At 42.6% G+C, this 18,006-nt stretch overlaps 1 long non-coding RNA gene and 1 pseudogene across 1 annotated transcript; one reads left to right on the forward strand and one right to left on the reverse strand.

Moving 5' to 3' along the window:
* The first annotated feature begins 157 nt into the window (after nt 1–157).
* Nucleotides 158–17,566, forward strand: LOC129868368 (rab5 GDP/GTP exchange factor-like; annotated as a pseudogene).
* On the reverse strand, nt 7,694–11,276 carry LOC129868373 (uncharacterized). The gene is made up of 3 exons (XR_008761753.1): nt 10,380–11,276; nt 10,211–10,278; nt 7,694–8,684 (listed from the first exon to the last, which is right to left on the reverse strand). It is a non-coding gene; the product is annotated as an uncharacterized LOC129868373 (long non-coding RNA).
* Nucleotides 17,567–18,006: the final 440 nt, after the last annotated feature.

Consider the following 18,006-nt stretch of genomic DNA (forward strand, 5'->3'; position numbering starts at 1 on the left):
ACTGTTAAAGATATGTTTTGGATCAAAATGTTGTCAATAAAGAGGTGAATTGGGAGCTATAACATTGTGTGATGCTTTAATAGTGTGCAGGCCTTCTTGTTCTTTACCAGGATGCCATCTCTCCCTCCACTTCTTGACAATGATCTGTGTCTTATTAATCATAAGCAAAATAATGTATATCTTCAAGATGCAGCTCTCATATATAACAAAATATTCCACATAGTTGGCATACTGACTGAGGAATTATAATGGTTGAAGGCATTTAGGGTCAGGGTAAAAATACACAATGAATTACATGAATGTTACTGCACTCCACCATTCCAGTAGTCCCAGTTGGTATTAGAATGCCTGCCTGTGGGGAAAACAACACGTGGTTACCCCCATTGACTTTCAAACGCAATTGTCTTGTTGACTGCTTGTTTAAGTCAACATGTCTAAAGATTCCTTTTAAACATTGCCTGCCCCAGAGCATTCTCACTACTTCGAAACATGTAATAGGGCTTCCTTCATGCCCCTTTTCATGATGGTGCTAGCAGCCAAGTGGGTGAGCGTTAGCTACCAACCCAAACAAATTATCTAGCCAAGCTACCAACAACACAAACACATGGAATATACAACTACAAGTAGTTAGTGGAGTTACAAATGGACTACACTAAACAAGTTAAATGTCTTAGCTAATTCTGATTAAATGTTTTCCACTACTTGTGGCCTACTGGTCTGCTGAATACTATAATAGCCTGAAGCCACAGGGCTCTTCTCCCAGGCTCTATTTTACTACATTTTTTATTTAATCAAGGCAAGTCAGTTAATTAAGAACAAATTCTAATTTACAATGACAGCCTACACCACAAAAACCCGGACGACGCTGGGTCAATTGTTTGCAGCACTATGGGACTCCCAAACACGACCGGTTTGGGAGACAGCATGGATTCATGGATTCGAACCAGGGTGTCTGTAGTGACGCCTCTAGCACTGAGATGCAGTGCTTAGACCGCTGGGCCACTCGGAAGCTTTGCGATCTGTATGTTGCGATTTTTGACCTGGTTACATGTAAATTGAACAACACAGTAATTTTACGGCATGTTTTGTTATTTCTGTGTAACTAAAAATCGACGACGAAATTGGGGCTTTTGCAATGGGGTGAATGGGAACGAATGTTGTGTTCCCCAATTTGTGGGCGTGGTCGAGGGAATTCCTTATTATTAAGTGACTGAGACTCAAGAGTATGCTCCATCTCTCCAGATAATTCCCAGCCACAGCCAGTGGCTACTAAAGAAGGTAGCTCGTCCGAGGACACTAAAAAAGGGTAAGGATTATACTTTGTAAAGTTAATTGTAGAACAGTTAGCTACGGCATGTTTATAACAGCCAAAATGGAAGTACACTTTTGCTAACTACACACATATACCTTAGAAAATATGTTTATCACTAAACCAAGAGACCATAGCCTGTCGCTTCCAATGGGAACAAATTAGGACAGAACAAGCAAGGTTGTAGGCAGAGCCAAGCATGAGCTAGCGAGATCCTATTAGCGCGTTCTAGTATTCATCTGCATATTTCCGTTTGGGAACGCCTCATGTGAAGTGCGCGTCAGCAATAACTCAATTCGCCTTTCTACTCCTAAACAACGAGATTTACAAAACTTAGTCCACTTTGTTCATAACATATTCTAGTTTTGGGAACAGAAAGCTGTATTGAGATCAAATGTTTAATCGATGAGAAAATGTGCAGAATGTCGTCCAAAATCCATATCGTTACATCTTCTCCCATGCGGGCCAGTGGGCTTCCTCTCACTACTATATTTGGTAGTGAGTGGAAACGCCAAGCGGATGCTTCACATTTATACATCCGGTGAAATGTCTGTCTCATTGTTCTAGCATGCTAGCTAAATATCGTCACACTGGTTAGCTGCCTAGCAAGGCAGGTAGCTAGTTAGTTATTGTTATTGTTGCCATTGAGTTTGACAAAATCTAACGCCTTGTGCTGAAACCCTATTTATGTTTGTTGTAACCTGTACATGCTCCCATGTCTTCGGCTTATCTTTGTTTGTTTTGCTTGTTGCGATAGCTAGTTAACTAACCAGCCATGCTTCTGCCATGTTATTGTTGCTGTAAGCCAATCAGTCATAAGCTGTAGGTGGGGATCCATCGCCTGCTTGAGTGGGTTAAACCAGGTTTTAACCCATGCTGTCACTGAGTCTTATTTTGAGTGCACACACTCATTCATAGTACGTAGATGAACTGAGATAATGCAAGTTCAAGCTGTAGGTGAATGATTTCTCTGTTTAGAAAACAAGCTGTCCTACCTAAATTTCTTCTGGGGGACATTTTTTGTGACTGGAGATCATTCACAAAATCAATATTCAGGAGCCACAACTGCAGTGCCATGGTTATGAAGACAAGCGCCATCATGAAAACTGCACATGGCTTAGAGCTTTTTAAGGGCTATTCTAGTCTATTTGGTTGGTGAAGTAGCTACACATTGATGGCAGTGCAGGGAGCTGTTGTATCCCATTCACACCATATGGTAGTTTTAGTTGCTGTCTGTCAAGCTTTTTAGTGATAATAATAGCAAGCAAACCATTTCAACTGTAGGCTATGCCTATGTGCTGTTTTCCCCACCTAAACCATATTTATTTGCAGTGGTAGAGTTAGGCTGATGGCTAACCCTAACCTCTGTTGTCAAAACAATCTGCTACGGAGATGTAGGGTCTGTTCAGCACAACTTAGCACACTTGGTAATGCAAGGCACTACAGAGGGTAGTGCGTACGTCCCAGAACATCACCAGGGCCAAGCTTCCTGCCATCCAGGACCTCTATACCAGGCGGTGTCAGAGGAAGGCCCTAAAAATTGTGAGACTCCAGCTACCCTAGTCATAGACTGTTCTCTCTGCTACTGCACAGCAAGCAGTACCGGAGCGCCAAGTCTAGGTCCAAGAGGCTTCTAAACAGCTTCTACCCCCAAGCCATAAGACTCTTGAACAGCTAGTCAAATGGCTACCCAGACTATCTGCACTGCCCCCCCCCTCCCCCACACCCCTAAATGCTCTCTGTTATTATCTATGCTTAGTCACTTTAAAAACTCTACCTACATGTACATATTACCTCGACTAACCAGTGCCCCTGCACATTGACTCTGTACCGGTACCCCCTGTATAAAGCCCTGCTATTGTTATTTACTGCTGCCCTTTAATTATTTGTTATTCTTATCTCTTACTTTAAAAAATATATATTTTCTTACAACTGCGTTGTTGGTTAAGGGCTTGTAAGTAAGCATTTCACTGTAAGGTCTACATCTGTTGTATTGGGTGCATGTGACAAATAAAATTTGATTTAGAAAAACGTGTCAAATGCATTGAGCTTGAGAAGCACCTCCCTGTCTCCTTCCACTATAATGTGTGTGAAGTTGACCACACCATAAGTCATGTGTTGTCCAGTTTATATGGGGTTGAAAACGTTAATGTGAACTGTTCGCTTCAAGCTGTTCTCTTTAGCCTAGTCCCTATCCTGGTTCCTGACCACACGGTGTCTTCTGGCTCTTAGCTCACAGCAGTTTCGGCAGCATCACGCTGAGATATTGATGCTCTAATGGCTGTCTGCTTTCTGCTGTGTAGAAATGGGTCCTGTTACCTGCCGTTCACTCTTGCTAGGCAATTTCATGGTAACAGAATTATGTTGAGACTCAGGTTTTTCACTTTAAAATGTATACCAAACAAACATTGATTTGGCTACTTTTTAACAATTTCCTCAGAAAATTTAACAAAAACACATTTACACGAAGAACTGTGCAGATACAAAGATTTGATGAATGTGTTGCACAAAATTATTTTATGTGAAGAAAAACTAGTTGCACACCCCTTATCACTCTATTGAAGTAAAACATCACTGTTGACTTTCAATATAAAACTCAGATGAAATGGTTTAAAAAACAGATTTTTTTGTATGGTGTGCATTTTGAAAATGCAGATTTCTGAAAGCTAATGCGCCCCCCGAGGCTAGTGGAGAGACAGCTTCATTCTGGTCCAAAATATGATAAAAGAAAACATTGAATTGTTTTAAAAAGCTAATGATACAGTATTTATACAAACCATACAACTCTATGCACAATGACTACTTTGAACAATATACATAGTAAATAAACATTTACTGGAAAAACTGCAAATGCAAAGTTTACCAAACTTTGCATTTGCAGTTTTTCCAGTAAATGTTTATTTACTATGTATATTGTTCAAAGTAGTCATTGTGCATAGAGTTGTATGGTTTGTATAAATACTGTATCCGAACTTTGCATCTGAGTTTTATATTGAAAGTCAGTGAAGTTTTACTTCAATAGAGTGATAAGGGGTGTGCAACTATAGTTTTTCTTCACATAAAATAATTTAGTGCAACACATTCGTCAAATCTTTTTCATCCGATGACAACAGAAGCTATTTTGCTAGCACCCACACAAGTAAATTAGCTTGAAAAAGCAGGTTATTTTTTTGGGGTGCAAAAACGATGCATGGACATCATCTTTGTGAGGGGAGATTCCTTGGATTCCTCATGTATAACTCATTGTTGGAAAAAAGTTTGCTCCAAATCAGATGTTGGGCTCCTGAGTGGCGCAGCGGTCTAAGGCACTGCATCTCAGTGCTAGACGCGTCACTACAGACTTGGTTTGATTCCAGGCTGTATCACAACCGGCCATGATTGGGAGTCCCATAGGGCGGCGCACAATTGGCCCAGTATTGTCTGGGTTAGGGCATGGCCGGGGTAGTCCGTCATTGTAAACAAAAAAAAATTCTTAACTGACTTGCCTTGTAAAATAAAAGGTACTATATTTATTGACTATTATATGAATCCTATAAATTATAATTGGCAATTTGGGTGCAATCAATGGGATTCATTTCTCAGTGCTTTTTGAGGTGGAATGACACCGTAGCAAAAATAAACACGACGCAGACAACTCTTTTGGTTCTTTAAAAACCTGCTGTAAGTAAAATATTGTGTGCTACAGCTTGGAAAATAAATAAATAAATGTGACTCTGGATGACAAGTATTTAGCTCAATGTCCCAGTTGGTCTCAAACAACCCAAACATGATGTAATCTTTCCTTGCCAGCAGCCAGCCAGCTCAGCTGAGTTTCCTCCATACAGGCAGCGAGATGAGTCGGCGGCCAGCGCGCCGCGGGATCCACGTGGACCAGTCGGAGCTGCTCTGCAACAAGGACTGTGGTTACTATGGCAACGCGGCCTGTGCTCCAAGTGCTGGCGGGAACGGTACCAGCGAGCCCGACAGAAGCAGATCCAGGAAGACTGGGCCCTGGCTGAGAAGTTAGTAGGCCCACCTGTGAAAGGTTATAATCAATTGCAATGTGTCGTCAGTGCTGTGGTGCATTCCTTTTCGCCAAGGTTCAGGCTGAAACGTAATGCCCTTCCTCAGTGGCATGGTAGAACCTTTTTTACACCACAGTTTCATGTGGGATGCCTCACTATGTTAGGGAATGCCAACTTTCAGACCCAGGTCACTGGCCAGCAGATTCAAGCTGGTTTGTCTTATCCACGTCCTATTCTAGCTTGAGACATTTAGTAGAGGATTCATACATGATAATCAAGAGTTGGGGCATTAATGAAATGTCGATTTTACTAGCTTTGTCCAACACTTACCTTCCCCCGATACATTGTAATTAAAACAGGACACCAGCGGTTTGTTGAATAATAGCCTCAAGTTAAACAGTCTAATCACCAGTTGTTCCCCCTGGTTTACCTCAGGCTGCAGAAGGAGGAGGAGGATGCCTATGCCAGTATCCAAGGGGCCCAGTCTCAGCCACAGGCCTCTCTTGCCCCCTTCTCCAAGTTCGAGGAAAGGAAGACCAACGAGAAGACGCGCAATGTGACCACCGTGAAGAAGTTCTTCAGTCCCTCGTCACGGACAGCCCCCAAGAAAGGTGACTGACTGACTCTGAAAACTCATAAAGACCGCTCTGCATTCCCTCTTATACGTTAAAGCCTGAGTTATCTCAATGGCATTTCTCCAGTGCAGTTTTTGACACACACTTTCCACCCTGGTGTATCAGCCTAGTACTTGTCTCATTAGCTCACTTCCTTGGCAGTGATCCCCGGAGGCTCTAAAGCAGGGCATGACCAGCTCACAGGGTGATTGATCTACAAGGTATTCTGTTCCCTCCAAGCCCATTACAGCCTATTATACCTAGGTGTATTTAGTGGCACCCTAACTGTAAGGTAAGCTCCTATACAATGGCCCCAAGGGCATTGAGAACAATGTGCAAACTTCAAAGTCCCTCGGGGACAATTATTTTTGCGGACTTAGATCGTTTTTCTCTAGAAAAAAAAATGGGTACCCCCTCTCTCTTTGCGTAATCTCACTGTGGGGATCATGGTTGACCGTCATTGAAGCTTCATTCGTCCATATTGTGACTTTGTCTCATCACTCATTTCACTTTTGCTTTAGAGTCACAGCTGCTGCGCACCAATCTCTAGTGTTATGTTGTGCTATCAACTGTTTTCCATGTCTGTTCCCTTTGATACCCCCTCTCATGATAATGCAATTGTTTCCCAAACCAAACAACCCTCCTCCTATCTCTCTCTGAACCACTCATTCTGCACTTATCTGTCAATGCCATTGTTTGTTGATCAATGAAGTCATTCATTTGTTGTCCAATATTCTCCCTACCCACACCCATTCCACCATCTCTCAAATCTACCCATTCTCTCTTGTATGCCCCCCATTTCCCGTGGCTCCAATTGGCCCTGCCATCTCATTCTCAGCCCCCAGTGAGGGAGAGAAGGTGACAGGCCTCAGAGACTGGAGAGGAATGTTTACTCCTCCTTGGGAAATGGGCTCCCCCACAGAAGGTACAGTAATTGCATCTATCATTGGAGATTAGATTTGCAGTGAGTAGTGACCCCATTTTAATCCCTGTTGTTTTAAAACCAACTAGGAACTCATTAGGGCTTTACTAGTGTAGTTGACTTAATGTTACCCTCCATCATGGTGGCATTAAGATGTACCAGTAGTCTCACCATAGTGGCACCCGCTCAGTCTAATTGGCTGACAGACCTGTCCACCAAATTGACTTCCCTGCTCTGGTTGATTTCTGAATTTGTTAGATGTGAATTGTGTGTGTGTTTAACAAAAGTCCCTTTTTCATGTTGCTCATAATGTTCATTATCTCACTGTGTCCTCCTCTTGCGTATGGTCATTATACTGGCAACACTGGTGGCCAGACTGTTCTTGCAATCACCAGCAAAAGTGGGTGTAAAGGGGTGTAAAGCATCTGGTTATTTGTACTTGTGACGGAATTCTAATGATTGCATATTTGGGTCTGACATCGCCTCAGCTCTTATGTGAAGATGCACAGGTTAGACCTGTCAGTGTTTTGGTTTTCAACCCTTCTGACCTATTTACCTTCTTTACTTGAGGCTGTCAGTTCAGGGCTCCAGACCAAAACAAATCCTGGGTGGCACTTGTGCCACTAACTTTTTTTTGTGGCACCCCCATAAAAACATTCTGCAGCGTCACACAATAGAATACATTTGAGTCTTATGAATTCATTCTAAAGTCAATCACCATGCTTTATTAAGAAGTGTAATAGACTACTGAGAGTATTGTGATATTATGCAACCTAATCCAGTGACTGTCATGAATTTTGGGTTGACAATTATAATATTTTAGTAATTTTAGTCAATTTTCTATATTTTTTTGTTCAATAGAGCGAAAAAAATGCATCTTCTTTCTGCTTGCTAATATTATATATAGGCCTAATTCAACTAGTGCTAATTCACCACCTGAAGAAGTGGAAACTCAAAACACTAGATTTAAAAATAAATGAACTCAGCAAAAAAAGAAACGTCCTCTCACTGTCAACTGCGTTTATTTTCAGCAAACTTAACATGTGTAAATATTTGTATGAACATGACAAGATTCAACAGACAAACTGAACAAGTTCCACAGACATGTGACTAACAGAAATGGAATAATGTGTCCCTGAACAAAGGGGGGATCAAAAGTAACAGTCAGTATCTGGTGTGGCCACCAGCTGCATTAAGTACTGCAGTGCATCTCCTCATGGACTGCACCAGATTTGCCAGTTCTTGCTGTGAGATGTTACCCCACTCTTCTACCAAGGCACCTGCAAGTTCCCGGACATTTCTGGGAGGAATGGCCCTAGCCCTCACCCTCTAATCCAACAGGTCCCAGACGTACTCAATGGGATTGAGATCCGAGCTCTTCGCTGGCCATGGCAGAATACTGACATTCCTGTATTGCAGGAAATCACGCACAGAACGAGCAGTATGACTGGTGGCATTGTCATGCTGGAGGATCATGTCAGGATGAGCCTGCAAGAAGGGTACCACATGAGGGAGGAGGATGTTTTCCCTGTAACGCACATTGTAACGCCTGCAATGTCAACAAGCTCAGTCCGATGATGCTGTGACACACCGCCCCAGACCATGACGGACCTCCACCTCCAAATCGATCCAGCTCCAGAGTACAGGCCTCTGTGTAACTGTCAATCCTTCAACAATAAACGCGAATCCGGCCATCACCCCTGGTGAGACAAAACTGCAACTCGTCAGTGAAGAGCCCTTTTTGCCAGTTCTGTTTGGTCCAGCGACGGTGGGTTTGTGCCCATAGGTGACGTTGTTGCCGGTGATGTCTGGTGAGGACCTGCCTTACAACAGGCCTACAATTAGAAGACAAAAATGATTCATCAAATACATTTGGTGTGTCATCCTAGTGCTCCCTGAATTGTGGTCAGACTCGCTCAGGCAGCACTAACTTAAACCGCTCAACCGCCAGTTCTTGCTGTGAGATGTTACCCCACTCTTCTACCAAGGCACCTGCAAGTTCCCGGACATTTCTGGGAGGAATGGCCCTAGCCCTCACCCTCTAATCGCTTTAACCGCTCAAAACCTTGCCTGCCTTGCCTCAAAATATGCAGGGGTTCCAGTACCCCAAAAAGGTTGAGAACCACTGCTATACACACTACTGAACAAAAGAACCGAGCATATGTTTGCGGGTTTCCTCAACAACACATCAGTTGGCACTTTCGCAATGCCCTCGCCTGTTGTCTCCGACACCCTGTATAGCCCAATAAACTCCTTGTGAGGGACAAGGTCATGGTCAACATAACGCAGACAGACATTCTCCTGTTCAGCACCAGAGACATCTTGAGTACCATCAACAATTAATGAAAATTGTACAATCGGAAGAGACCTAATCTCAGCTGCAATGCCTCGAATGACTATTGGCCATGATGTTCAGAATTTCATTCTGTGCTTTTGGGCCTGTGTACATTGTGGTACGCTCTGTTAACCACTTCAGTAAAATGGGATCATCCTCTTCTGCCCTAAGTTTCAAAATCTGGTATAAATTCCCACTGTCATCCGTGTGGCCTCTAAAGGCTTGTCCCTGTCTTACTACATGCCGCACCGAAATAACAATTTTCATCAAGCAATGCCTTGCGTCATCCTGATGTTTACCCCACGCGCTGGACATAACTGGACACTGATTGGATTTAGCTGGTGTGCTGTTACAATTACAAAGTGGCGGTGGGTTTGGCAATTTTGATGTGCTGTGAATTTTTCAATGCCTTTTCTCCAGTTCCTAAATCCTGCACTAATGAAGGCAGCATCAGCTCTTTGGCCAAAAGATGGCTGGCTTGAAAACCCTTGGCTACAGTGAAAACACAACACTCCTTTTATTGATGGATTATAATGTAGCCAGGGGAAATCGCGAAACCATCTCTCTTGAAACGTCAACACTCTGTTGGCAAGAGTTTGCGGTTCTATAAATTGTGGGTGTGGCTGATATGGTTTTGTGCCATCACTGTGGTAACTGGACAATGCTGTGCCACTGTCCCCTATACTGGTGCTGCTGGCAACAAGGGTGACACTTGGTCCTGCCGTGGCTGTGACACTGTCCTCTGAAGTCTCTCTCCCTGGCTCTTTCCCTTTCACCACCCTAACTGACTCAGTCTGTCTCCTAGAAAATAAATAAGGTGTTTGCCGTACTCCTAACTACCGGTACCCAAAACTACACAATTAATCACAACAGCAATACCATTGCCGTAAACAAATCTTAGTTTAGTCACCAGTTTAAGTTGAGAGTGGGGGTATCCATGGCATTTTCCAATTATGTCCCTATTTTACAAGTCAAAAAAATTGAGAACCTTTCATAATGTGCCAAACAAAGACTCAACAAACTTACCTGAGACTCCCTGTCTGCCAATCTGTCCCCAACTCTGCTGTCTGTGTGCCATCTGTTGCCTGCTCTGCCTAATGACATCATTGTGAAACATTTCCATTAGCATTTCACTTCTTTCTTATGAACATTTTATCAACTAGTCTTTGAGATATTAGGATACTAGAGTTCTTACTATGCGTTTTGGTGTACTGACAAATACTCTGATGTCCGTCTTCTTACTTTTTTCTGCCATTTTTCTACCTGGCTGGCTGGCTGGCCTAGCTGCACACACACACATTTACACAACACATGCTGCAACCTTTTGTAATTTAAATAGTTTGTTTCATATTGGCTGGCTTCCAACAATAGCTGAATTTGTAAAGCTAGCGAGCACCAATTCCGTTTCTGTGTGTTTGCTATAATCTTTGCTACCTGGTTAAATAAAGGTGAAATAAAATAAAATAAAAAAAGTTCACTAGCGACAATTTATCTTTTGCAACGAGACCATTATATATATTTAAGACAATGGTAGAAGAGAGTGTAGTTCTGTTCAGTTTGGACTTCAGTTTATTGCTAACCTTATCACAGGGACGTCGAAGCACTACAGCTGCATGCTGATCTTGGAATAAACTGACGATAGCAAAGATTCCATCTTTGACGACGCCACATAAATGGAATAGGTACTAGCTAGCTTGATAGTTAATGTTTGCTTTAGTTTGCGCGCTAGCTCTGCAAATTCCCCTAGTGTGTGAACCCTGCCAACATAAAAATAAATAAATAACATTGCTATGGACCTGCTATGGATTGACTGGATTAACCTCACGTCAGTTACGTACATGTCCCTTTCGGACAGTAGATATGAACTCTCTATTACCTTGCCAGCTAAAGAACTGGCAGTGGATCAAACCATTGTGCGGCAAAGGGCGGGGGGGGTCGCAATCTTTTGAAATTTAAATGCGCTATTAAGTGTCTATAATCAGCACAAGTGCTTTCATTGCGTATTATTAATATTATTGAAATGACATAGTTATGTTTACAGTGATATATTGTGGCCTGCTGGAGGTCATTTTGCAGGGCTCTGGCAGTGCTCCTCCTTCTCAAAGGCGGAGGTAGCGGTCCTGCTGCTGGGTTGTTGCCCTCCTACGGCCTCCTCCATGTCTCCTGATGTACTGGCCTGTCTCCTGGTAGCGCCTCCATGCTCTGGACACTACGCTGACAGACACAGCAAACCTTCTTGCCACAGCTCGCATTGATGTGCCATCCTGAATGAGCTGCACTACCTGAGCCACTTGTGTGGGTTGTAGACTCCGTCTCATGCTACCACTAGAGTGAGAGCACCGCCAGCATTCAAAAGTGACCAAAACATCAGCCAGGAAGCATAGGAACTGAGAAGTGGTCTGTGGTCACCACCTGCAGAATCACTCCTTTATTGGGGGTGTCTGGCTAATTGCCTATAATTTCCACCTTTTGTCTATTCCATTTGCACAACAGCATGGGAAATGTATTGTCAATCAGTGTTGCTTCCTAAGTGGACAGTTTGATTTCACAGAAGTGTGATTGACTTGGAGTTACATTGTGTTGTTTAAGTGTTCCCTTTATTTTTTTGAGCAGTGTATAAAAGTTAGAAACAGTAGTGGAATGGGATAATGTCAGTGTGAGTTGGAAAGCATGCAATACTTATTTAGAATGTATGCGGTACAAATCACATTATTGTGGGAGCACCTCCTCTAAAGTGTATGAATTAGGATGTTTGAGAAGGTTTGAATCCTAAGCAAGTACAATAGCTACTGTAGGTCAAAGCTGTGTGCTGGAAAACCTTGGTAGAGCATGGGTGAAGTAGGCATTACGGCTTCAGACCAAACTTCCCATTTTAAACTTAGTTTTTGTGTTTTTAGTAGGCGTATAGCTAATAAACTGTATTTGTGTGTGTGTGTATATATATATATATATTACACATACAGTTGAAGTCGGAAGTTTACATACACCTTAGCCAAATACATTTAAACTCAGTTTTTCACAATTCCTGACATTTAATTCCAGTAAAAATTCCCTGTTTTAGGTCAGTTAGGATCACCAATTTATTTTAAGAATGTGAAATGTCAAAATAAGAGTAGAGAATTATTTATTTCAGCTTTTATTTCTTTCACCACATTCCCAGTGGGTCAGAAGTTTACATACACTCAATTAGTATTTGGTAGCATTGCCTTTTTAAATTGTTTAACTTCTGTCAAATGTTTTGGGTAGCCACAAGCTTCCCACAATAAGTTGGGTGAATTTTGTCCCATTCCTCCTGACAGAGCTGGTGTAACTGAGTCAGGTTTGTAGGCCTCCTTGCTCGCACACGCTTTTTCAGTTCTGCCCACAAATGTTCTATAGGGTTGAGGTCAGGGCTTGTGATGGCCACTACAATACCTTGACTTTGTTGTCCTTAAGCCATTTTGCCACAACTTTAGAAGTTTGCTTGAGGTCATTGTCCATTTGGAAGACCCATTTGCGACCAAGCTTTAACTTCCTGACTGATGTCTTGAGATGTTGCTTCAATATATCCACATAATTGTCCTCCCTCATGATGCCATCTATTTTGTGAAGTGCACCAGTCCCTCCTGCAGGAAACCACCCCCTCAACATGATGCTGCCACCCGTGCTTCACGGTTGGGATGGTGTTCTTCGGCTTGCAAGCGTCCCCCTTTTTCCTCCAAACATAACGATGGTCATTATGGCCAAACAGTTCTATTTTTGTTTCATCAGACCAGAGGACATTTCTCCAAAAAGTACGATCTTTGTCCCCATGTGCAGTTGCAACCCGTAGTCTGGCTTTGTTATGGCAGTTTTAGAGCAGTGGCATCTTCCTTGCTGAGCGGCCTTCCAGGTTGTGTCGACATAGGACTCCATTTTACTGTGGATATAGATACTTTTGTACCTGTTTCCCCCAGCATCTTCACAAGGTCCTTTGCTGATGTTCTGGGATTGATTTGCACTTTTCGCATGAAAGTACATTCATCTCTAGGAGACAGAACGTGTCTCCTTCCTGAGCAGTATGACAGCTGCGTGGTCCCATGGTGTTTATACTTGCGTACTATTTTTTTGTACAGATAAACGTGGTACCTTCAGGCGTTTGGAAATTGCTCCCAAGGATGAACCAGACTTATGGAGGTCTACAATTTTTTTCTGAGGTCTTGGTTGATTTCTTTTGATTTTCCCATGATGTCAAGCAAAGAGGCACTGAGTTTGAAGGTAGGCCTTGAAATACATCCACAGGTACACCTCCAATTGACTTAAGTTATGTCAATTTACCTAACAGAAGCTTCTAAAGCCATGAAATAATTTTTTTGAATTTTCCACACTGTTTAAAGGCACAATCAACTTAGTGTATGTAAACTTCTGACCCACTGGAATTGTGATACAGTGAAATGATCTGTCTGTAAACAATTGTTAGAAAAATGGCTTGTGTCATGCACAAAGTAGATGTCCTAACCGACTTGCCAAAACTATAGTTTGTTAACAAGAAATTTGTGGAGTGGTTGAAAAACGAGTTTTAATGACTCCAACCTAAGTGTATGTAAACTTCTGACTTCAAGTGTGTCTGTGTGTGTGAGCTAGATGTAATGAAGACAAAAGTTAAACCTAATGTAGAATGTTTTCCTTCCAGGCTCTTCAGAGCGTGTGAAGCAAGTGATGGACGAGATGGAGAAGTACATTATGACTCGCCTAAGAGCGTCTTCTGTCCCGAGACCACAGACGATGAGAAAAAAGACCTGGCCACTCAGAACAGGATCCGGTAAGGACTACAATCTTCTGCCTGAAAGACAGGTAGTTTTATTAAATTGTTTATGAATTGGGGTGTTTGTCACTGTGGGCAGACATGCATGCAATTATCCTCCCGTATTTACATTTACATCTAAGTCATTTAGCAGACGCTCTTATCCAGAGCGACGTATCTGTCAATGTGCGTGGTAATGACCCTTTGTGTCACTGTGGGTGTTTGTCACTGTCTCACCCACCACCGTGTGGGTTGTACAAGGCTTACACTGGGTGGACATTCAGATGCTCTGTGTGCCAGTGGATGAGGAGATTCCAGCGGTGTCATACAACGTGGTCAAAGCCATAACAGGTGAGTCATGGATGGTGTCACACAGGATCCCATTAGGACTCAACCAAACATGTCTTTTTAAATCATGGGTAGTGTTCAGAGGACTCTGCAGTGTGTTGCCTTTTTTGTTAGTTTTTTAACCTTTATTGAACCAGGAAAAGCTCATTAAGACAGTGTCTTTTGCAAGGGAGACCTGGCCAAGAAAGCAGCAGCAGCAGTCAATACAATTTTAAAGCATACATGATCTGACCTACAGGAAACATTTTCACATCTCAGGATTGTGAACAGGATTATGAATTGTGTGTTGCATCACAGACGTCATCGAGATGGACTCCAAGTGAGTACCAAGGGACAAGCTAGCGTGCATCACGCGCTGCAGCAAGCACACCTATAGCGCCATCAAGATCACCAAAAGTGAGCCAGCCTCGGCAGATGACTTCCTGCCCACCCTAATCTACATCGTACTGAAGGCCAACCCACCACGCCTGCAATCCAACATCCAGTACATCACCCGCTTCTGCAACCCCAGCAGGCTCATGACTGGAGAGGACGGACACTACTTCACTAACCTGGTACGTGTCTCTGTGCCACTTCACACCACTCCCTCATGCCCACACCGAGTTGATGAGAACCAAGCACACACTCATTTGGTTTATAGCTCACCTCCTGTGTCCTCTCTCTGTTTAGTGCTGTGCAGTTGCCTTCATTGAAAAACTGGATGCCCAGTCCCTCAACTTGGACCCTGTGGACTTTGAGCACTACATGTCGGGCCAGGCCTCCCCTCGCAGGCCAGAGGTGGACAGTGGCTGGCCACAGATAGACACTGCCGCTTCCATACCCGCCCTGGCCCAGGTCAACCAGAATCTGGATCTCCTGTCAGGCCTGGGGAGCCGGCAGGAAAGGGTTCTGGAGGGGGCGCGGAGCATGCAGAGTGACCTGATCACCTGGCAGGAGAGTGTGGAGCGAGAGGTGCAGGAAATCCTGGAGAAGTACCCGTTGGAGATCCGCCCACCTGCCCTCTCTGCCATCGACTCGGACAACATGGAAAGCGACCGGCTGCCGCTGCCACTGACGCCCCAGGTGTTTGCTGGGTAATATCTCTCCAGAATGGGTGGCAAGAGGGCTTCTTGAACTAATGATCCCGCCTCTCTGTAATGGTTTGAGCCGTCATTGGCTCTTTACTATGGCGAGGTTCAGGAATTGGCAGCCCCCTCGTGTCTATACTGCTACCATTTTAAACATTCTCACACACTGTTAGCCAAGTAGGCTTTTGTCCATTTTGCCCCTAGACCCTTTCCCAAAAGCATTCACAGATCTTAATTAATAGATAAAAAGGAAGGACTAAGTTTGAGGAAAAGAGTTAAGGGACCTTTAATGGAACCAAGTCTTTACAAAGTTCCTGCATACACATACTCCTTTTAGACTAGCCCTCTTCAGATCAGATGACCTGAGTTGGCATTGGGCCCTAATCTGTACTCCTCTACATCCCTGCTGCACTGACACAGATGGCACACCTTGATATCATAAGATAACTTCTCCACCTTGTCGTGCTGAGGAGAGGCATGTTATTTTTAGATGGCTGCTGGTGAATTTGGGAAATGCTGACTCCTGCACCTTGTGGTATGAACTCTGCAGAATTCTATACTCTGTTTGCATGTGCTTTGCTCCGAGCCTTCTTCAGTCACCAGCAAGGGACCAGTCTGCAGTCTAATTGTGCGCAACAGGGGGAAAAAGGAATGCATTTCATCCTAAACGAAAGGTCTTAAGCGGGTTCTTATATGTGAGTATGCCTCAATGTGTGGTCTCAACTAAAATTTTGAATGCTAATATAGAGCGCTTAATCGTCACACTTAACTGAGAGGAAAGTATGAATTATGGTACTTCTATCATTCATTTTAGATTGCAATTATGTGTCAGTAGGGCCAAGAGCCCTCACTGTATATATTCAAGTTTGGACCTAGTTTTTCCTGATGTGATCTGACCATGAAAACGTCCGCCCTCTACTCATGTTGTATGCCCATGAAGCAAAGTAATGCAGAATAATGCTTCTTGTGATACCAAGGAATCGCAGGGCATGATTTTTGTTTAAGGTTTGAACCATGGTGTTGGTTTGCTGGTGCAGCAAACTACAATGTGCACTACAATAGGGAAATGATCATAGGGAAATGAAATTTCTTCTTCCTTTTACATACAGTATGTATTAGTGGGGGATAATAACAATATTATTGGTGGGCAGTGTAATGATAACAGTTTGCATTGTAACATGTTAAGGTTGGATTAACAATAACTCCATATGGCATGAGGATAGGCAGAGCCCATAACACTCCTCAATTGACACTACCACCGTTTAACTTGATCAAACACTGTTTCATTGTTTGTAAGAATTCCTTGATGCACTGCTGTTCTACTTCTAATTTGATTTGCGAGTTTGAGGGTACAGAATTCTGGCTGTAAATAGAAGTCAAGGCAATGATACTACTTGAGCTAAATGTGAGAACCTATCCATAGGCTTGCTAATATACAGTATCTGGCAAAGTAATTTCATTATAATCACATTTCAAATGTTCATCAGATATTCAAGAGGATGCAAGCCGAATGAAACGAAGGATAAATAGAGGACTTCCACTTAATACACTATTCATGCTTTTTTTTCCATTTCGCAACAGATCTGGGAACGGCATCCTAACATTTAGTTATTCTTCAAATAGAGTGGTACATGTTACAAACTGTGAAACCTAAAGCTTGACCAAGACTCAAGTTACTGTGTTATGTACAAAATGCCAGTGAACTGCTGATATGGATTGTGGCATGTTGTACATCATAGAAGTAATTGTGAAAGATGGGTGATACCTGGGGAATGTTCAGAAAGGTGAACTACTCAAATCAATGCAGATTGTTTTGTATATGTTTAAAGAACACTTAAAAGTTCAATTTGATTACCGCATGGTATTTACTGTGAAACCTAAAGCTTGACCAAGACTCAAGTTACATGCCTTTTCTATCTGCAATCCATTGAACATTTTAATCACCTGAATAAGCCCCAGGTTGTAATACTTCAACATCACTCACTCTGCTGTCACACAGATATATGTACTCTACTTTAACACTGTAATCAACTGTGACTGACTGCTGAGTCTCTAAAAGATTTGTAAACAAGTATGTGTATATTTGTCAACTTTAAAACTGAATGGCACATCATTATTTATTATGGAAATGTAATTTATAAGAATAGCCTTGTTTTACAGTGTGTTTTTAATTGCCGTTCAATGAATAAACCCCAGGAACGCAAATCTAGTGTTTTTTTTTATTCCCCCCTCCCTCACACCATTTCCACCCATAATGCTGATGTTCCGCTTGTTCAAAATCCCATCTGGTTTGCGCTTAGTGGGATTATAATTTGCATGTGTGAGAACTCCTTCAAGACAGTTGGAAAAGCATTCCTCATGAAGCTGGTTGAGAGAATGTCAAGAGTGTGCGAAGCTGTCATCGAGGCAAAGGGTGGCTACTTTAAAGAATATAAAATATATTTTGATTTGTTTAACACTTTTTTGGTTACTACATGATTCTATATGTGTTATTTCATAGTTTTGATGTCTTCACTATTATTCTACAGTGTTGAAAATAGTAAAGAAAAACCCTTGAATGAGTATGTGTGTCAACTTTTGACTGGTACTGTACAGGAAATTTACAGGAAATTTTGCTTGTTAATAGTAAATACACTAAAATCTAG

Source organism: Salvelinus fontinalis, chromosome 13 (assembly GCF_029448725.1).
Source record: "Salvelinus fontinalis isolate EN_2023a chromosome 13, ASM2944872v1, whole genome shotgun sequence".
Classification (NCBI taxonomy): domain Eukaryota; kingdom Metazoa; phylum Chordata; class Actinopteri; order Salmoniformes; family Salmonidae; genus Salvelinus; species Salvelinus fontinalis.